The 6,216-nt window shown below is 53.6% G+C and overlaps 1 long non-coding RNA gene across 3 annotated transcripts; it reads right to left on the reverse strand.

Annotated features, from left to right (window-relative positions):
• Positions 1 to 1,648: 1,648 nt before the first annotated feature.
• On the reverse strand, positions 1,649 to 4,772 carry LOC109703347 (uncharacterized). 3 transcript variants are annotated; one of them, XR_012449559.1, is made up of 4 exons: positions 4,302 to 4,772; positions 3,533 to 3,638; positions 2,888 to 2,965; positions 1,649 to 2,497 (listed from the first exon to the last, which is right to left on the reverse strand). It is a non-coding gene; the product is annotated as an uncharacterized lncRNA (long non-coding RNA). The 3 variants fall into 3 exon arrangements; XR_002213936.2 differs by having other exon boundaries at positions 3,533 to 3,884; XR_012449560.1 differs by lacking the exon at positions 2,888 to 2,965 and having other exon boundaries at positions 3,533 to 3,884.
• Positions 4,773 to 6,216: the final 1,444 nt, after the last annotated feature.

Here is a 6,216-nt window from a genome sequence, read left to right on the forward strand (position 1 = left end):
TTTACAGAAGGGCAATGAGAAGACAGGCCCACGCACACAAGCATGTGTGTGCTTGCACACTCAGCTGGCAGAAGCCAATGTCTTTCCTGAAGGTGGAAACATGGTCAGCTCTCCAGAGGTGACATTATTGCTTGTTCCATGCCCCTGAGTATCCTAACTGCAAGGCACTCCAAAGTCAGGCTAGAAGAGGGAGAAAGACAGGCGCACGTGCTTCCCCCACCCACCCAGGCTTTTCTATTCTCCCTCAGTGGCCACAGAATCTGTGCTTCTTTTTGGGGGTGGATACTAGGCCTTGAACTTAGGCCTCACACATGCAGACAAGCGCTGTACCACTTGAGCTACATCCCCAGCCTGAAACATGTGTTCACATGTGTGTGCAAAAAGGACACACACGAAGCCCCGGGAGACTGGCCACAAACACCCCTCCCATCTTACATTCAGCCCACAAGTGCCCTCTTAGCAGAATCTGTCCCCAATGTGGGAACATTTGGTCAGTAACAGAGTCACTTGCCAACGCTCTAAAAATAACCTACCAAGCATATCCCTGCAATGGCAGGAATCCTGGCTGGCCCTTGTTCTGCCGGCTGATCCGGGGGGCTGGTGGGGGGTTACAGATCCCCAGCCCCCAGTAGGGGCTTGGGAGGGGCTGAGGGAGCCAGTCTCTGAGGGAGCATAACAAGGCTCCCTATCTTTGCAGGTACCTTACTTGCTTTCTTGCCTTGTCTAACACTCACAATCACCCTGCCCGTCAGAGTTTAACAGCCCATAGTACAGACTGAGAAAGCTGAGGCTCAGAGAAGTGACGTCTAGGTCCCAGTTCTGTTGTCTCTCTCTGATGTCCACTGGCTTAGTTGCTTTTCTCTGATAGCTTCCACTTGTCCCTTGCAGTTTGGGCAAGCTCCAGGACTGGTCCACACTTCAGGTTCAGAGAAAGGGGAATTTAGACAAAGACAGGGCTTGGTGTCCTTGGGAGGTCTGGGGGCTGCAGGGAGAGATAAGTAGGGTAGACCCAGCCCTGCCCCCTCAGGCCTGCTAGGGAGGACAGCAGCATTCTGCCTGTTAATCAGTTTTCATTTATATTAGCTTGACTCGATCTACTGTATATTTGAAATGGATTTAATTTTAGATCACGCACTATGGAAGGGGGCCAGTTTGGTGTAAGGACATTATGAATATTTTCCATAAGCTAGATATACATTATCCAGGGACAGATATACGAGCAGAGGCCCAGGGCTCTTGGCTGGGGGAGGGGGCTGCTCTTTCCTTTCCACCCCATTCCACTGTGGCCCAGGGTCACAGTGCTTTGGAGGAACCCCTCTCCGCCCCTGTCCCTGTGAGGGTGTCAGGGTGTCTTTGTCCCATCTTTCCCTGACTAGGATTGCATCTCCTTTGACCTTGGAGCTGCTGCTCCTCCAGCTCCTGCTGAGTTGCAGGCCTGAGATGTGTGCAAGGAGGGAGGAGGCCAGGGCTTCAAAAGACCCCTGGAGCCCTGCAGCAGAATTGCAGGAGGCATAGGACCCAGCCTGAGATATAGAAGAGGGGGTAGATTTGAAAGGAGGAAGGACTCAGGCCTCCACTTTTAACCCCAAGCCCTGATGGGAAGGAGAAAATCAGGGCTCTGCTGGTCATCTGGCAGCACCTTCTTGCTTGGCTGAGTGGGAGTAGACAGGCCAGACCTAGCCTTCCGAACATCCCTTTAAGCCTGGGCTGAGATGACCCTTTCCTGGGGGCGGATCATGGGCCTGAGTCCTGGGACGTCACCCTTTCTCAAAGGCATCAGTGCTAGAAGACTGCTCTTGAGCCAGCTTGTGAGTCCAGACCCAAGCTGGGGAAACTGAGGCCCAGAGAGGTTAAGAGTCCTGTTCAGGGTCACAGAACATCTTTGAGGTGCACACACAGGTACTCAGATACTCTCATTTGCATATACTTCATGTGTTCTGAGCCTCACGCACCACAGGACACTAATGCTCACAGAGGTCAAAGAACAGGTCCCTAACGCAGCTGAGCACCAGCACATCCAAGCCTCAGAGCCCTGTCCCTCAGTTCTGTGCAAACCAGGCATAGCATAGCATTCTACAGAGAAAGGAAGCCACGGCTCTGGGAGGTTAGGACGTTTATATTCAAACCTGAACCTTTTATTTCCTTCCATCCCCAAGTCTGTACCCCTTTCTCCATCTCTCCATCTACGTAAGTTAGCCCCAAATCCCTCAAGTTGTAGCCCCAAAATCTAACTTTTATCCCTGCCACCACCACTTTCTTTACCCCTACCATCACTATGACAGATCCATCAGTCCAAATCTTCTTTGTCCCGTCTATTCATTGCTCCCATGCCCTTAGCTAAGCTGCCACCATCTATCTCTCATGGCCTCCAGGAGCCCACAGGGGCCCCTGCTCACTGCTGTCTGTACTGTGACAGAGACCTTGCTTAATAAGAGTGTGGCTTGGTGGAACAGTGCTTGCCTGGCATGTGGGAGACCTTGGCTTCCATCCCCAGCACCTAGAAAGAAAACAAAACATAAGCACAGTCATGTTGCATATACCTCCTCCATCACTCCTAGGACCACATCCCAGACCCACATGCTGGCCACGGAGCCACCTTGGGGTGGAGTGCCCCCGCCGACAACTTCCCCAGGGCCACCCCCTCCTCTTTCTTCTCCAGCTCCATTTCCTGCTCTTGGTCTGCCATATGCTATAATCCTCTACCCCAGGACCTTGGCACATCCTGGTCACTCTGCTGGGCCATTTCCTGTCTCACTCCTTCCCCGGCCATCTCCTCTTCAATGCTCAGGCTCTGCTTTGACTTCCCAGGGGGACTCCTGGTCACACCATCTTCCCCCTCCATTCCCTGCTTGTGCCTTCTGTAAGGGGATGTTTATGGTCTTCCTACCCACACCCAGCAGGGCCGCGCCAGGACAGGTACCAGCAGACACTTCTGTCTTCTCCCCATCCTCACATCCCTCTGTTCCTGCATTGGTGGCACAGAGTACAACACACCCGTCACCACCCCATCACCAACCTAGCCTGGGCTGGCAGCTTTTCAAAAGTGGCATGCGACACTCCTCTTATTCATTCTTAATTTAAGGTTTTGAGAGTTGTAATAACCCCCCTTCCCCCAAATCACTGGGGATGGGGACCTCCACGACAGCCCGGGCAGAGTTGCTGAAGGGTAATTGCACCGCACATGTGCTGACGGGTTTGGAGCAGATCTGGAATGGGGCCTCCCTTGGTACCCAGTGTGCCTGGAGGGCAGGAACCAGGCTGGGATTGGGACTGGAGTCACAGCCTGGTGGAACATTTGGGGATTGTGTGGTCTGTGGTCCCCAGGAAAGAGGAAGATGAGAGGGCCTGGGGTCCTAGTCCAAGGGGCTTGGTTGGGCACAGATGCTCTAATGGGAGCGGATCTTGTTTTCCACCTTCTCCTGCCCCACTCCCAGGACAGGTTACTCCCTTCTTTTCAGGGACTGGGAAGGAGAATCTGGGTGCATGATTATTGGGTGAGGGGGAGAGGGTAACACACAAATCTTGGTCTTACCTCCACAAGCTGTGCAATATTAAGCAACTTAACTTCTCTGTGCCTCCGTTCTGTAGTCTTTAAAACACTTATTTCACTGGTATCTGCCTCTGAGAGGTTGCTCTGTCTTTAGTAGAGATCATATATGTAGAAGTGAGATTCAGGGTGCTCAGGCCGGGTCAGTCTTCAACAAGTGAAGTGATGGTGGAAATTTCTACAATGTTCTTTCTCAGTGATCTGGCCACAGTCTGGGAGGAGATGGTGTGGGAGCCTGGCTGCTTCCAGATGAGAGGGTCTCAAAGGACACGTCACTTCCTTGGGGAGGCTTTCTGCCCTCAGCCGCCTTCACTGCAGCAGGCTCCTCCTGCCTCCTCTTTTGTGCACATTCCATTGTGAGAAAGTTTGTCTTTCTGTGTTTCTGTCCCTCTCTCTAGACTGTGGGTTTATAGGGAACTGGAATGGGGCTGGCACATAATAGGTGTTCCATAAATATTTACCCAGTGATTGAATGAGTGAGGGGCCAAGCGGGGTTCAAGTAGGTGATAGACTCCAGGACCCCCTTACCTCTAGATTGGGCGTGAGGAACAACACACCTGGCCACCTACCCCGGCCCAGGGTCTGGTTCTCATCGGGTCACTGGAGTGGACCTTCCTGTCTCCCTGGAGTTCAGGGCTGGTGAGAGGACTGGTGAGGAGCCAGAGGCCCCCCACCCCCAGTATGTGAGTTGGGGAGAATGCATTCTAGGCTTGGTGACCCCCATTTCCCTCCCCTGGTGCCTGGGGCTCCTCACCTCTCAGCAGCCCTTGCTCTTACTCCTGGAGCCAACTGTCCCAGGGCAGCTCGGTTGTCCCTCCTCAGAGTCTCACAGGACCTGACATCCCTTCCCTTTGAGTGGAGCATCAGATCCAGAGTCATATGATTCAAAAGCAGGTTTCAAGACTGCCACAACCTCCTGGGCGGTGAGTTACAGGGGCCAAGGATGACAGTGGAGAAACCTTGGTAGTGTCTCCTGGCAACCCTGGTCCTCTTGGTGCCAGGTCACCCAGATCTCCCACCTAGGGCCTCATGGGCTCTGGTGCCAAAGACAGGCAAGAGGCTGGTAGCCTGTCTTGACCCGTGCCAGGAGGCCTTGGAGCCAGGCCAGTTTGTCCTTGGGAAGGGTTGGGGGTGCAAGCCCTCCACGAGCTTGAGGGATAGTAGTCACTCCAGAGAGAGCTGCCTGCTCTACTCACAGCCCCACAGCTAGGGGGCTGGGCTGAAGCTGAGCTCCTCTCAGAAATGTTGAGTGCTATGGCTGAGGGAGAAAATAGATCTGACGACGATGTTGACACTGAGGACGGGCCGTCCAGTGTGTGGAGGCATGTGCTGTGGGTGGGTGTTCTGTGACAGAGACAGAGCCGGAGAGATAAGAGAACCAAAGGGAAGGAAAGGGACAGAAAGAGAGATAGAGATAGAGAGAGAGAGAGAGAGAGAGAGAGAGAGAGAGAGAGAGAGAGAGAGAGAGAAAGGGAAAAAAAGAAGAAAAAAACAGCACTTAACCAGGCCTAGTGGTACATATCTGTAATCCCAGCAACAGAGAGGCTAAGTCGGGAAGATGGAAGATGGTGAGTTTAAGACCAGCTTGGTCTACATAGGAGCTCCAAACCAGCGTGGGCTTCACAGTGAGACCCTGCCTCATAAAAAGCGGGGAGAGAGAGAGAGAGAGAGAGAGAGAGAAAGAGAGAGAGAGAGAGAGCAAAGAAGATGGAAAGGGTCTGGAGAAAAAGAGAAAAAGGGAGTGAGGGAGAGAAGTTATAAGACAGTCTCTCAGAGACAGGTGACACAGAGATACCAAAGAAAAGAAGCAGAGTGTGTGCTGAAGAGCTGAGAGGGACAGAGAGCAAGGGGCCGTGTGTCTGTGAGCTCGCAGAGGTGTCCAGCCAATGATTGTTGAGTTAGGTGGAAGCTTGGGAGATGGGAGCAGGTATTCTGCATCTTAGAGAACGAGTGCCTCCTCCTGTGATCGTCGCTGTGTGTCTGTGATCACGTGTGCAGTGTGTGTCATGCATGTCAGTGTGGGGGGAGGGCAGGCCTCAGTTTCCCCCTCATCTATCCCTATGTCCCTTCAATGTGTTCAGCCTCCTCGCTGCAGGGCTGGGACAGTGTCTGGTGGCAGGCGGCCTGACATTCGCCTTCACCGGGGGAGGCCTGGGAGCTGTCAGCAACCAAGCCCAGGCAGGCAGTGAAAGTAAGCCGTAAAAGGGCCACTTCTCACTGCTGTTCACTTGACACTCTCTACCCCAGAAGCCACCTGTTCAGCCATCAGTCACCCAAGGAAAACACAGCTTTCCTGAAACCTGGAATTGGACAGAGAGTCCCAGGAGGGGGTGAACATGGTGGAAATGTCTGTCTTCTGCCACTTCCAGGGGACACCCTCCCCCCGCCACCAAGTCCACCCTGGTCAGGCTGAAGACCTGAGTCTTGCCTCCAAGAGCTAAAATAAAAATACACTCCTGATCTAGCACAAACCTGGTACATTTGAGGGCCGGGGAGGGTGGGGGCCCAGGATGGCTGCCTTGGCAGTGATGAAGGAACAGCCCGTGCCAGGGGGACACAGCAAGGACTGTGCCTGGGGGAACTACTGTGTGAATCATGTGTTCCTGGGTAAGGGCAGGCATGGGATGGGGGTGGCACCAGAGCCCAGCTGGGGCATGGGGGGCAGGCAG

Source organism: Castor canadensis, chromosome 7 (genome assembly GCF_047511655.1).
Source record: "Castor canadensis chromosome 7, mCasCan1.hap1v2, whole genome shotgun sequence".
Lineage (NCBI taxonomy): Eukaryota > Metazoa > Chordata > Mammalia > Rodentia > Castoridae > Castor > Castor canadensis.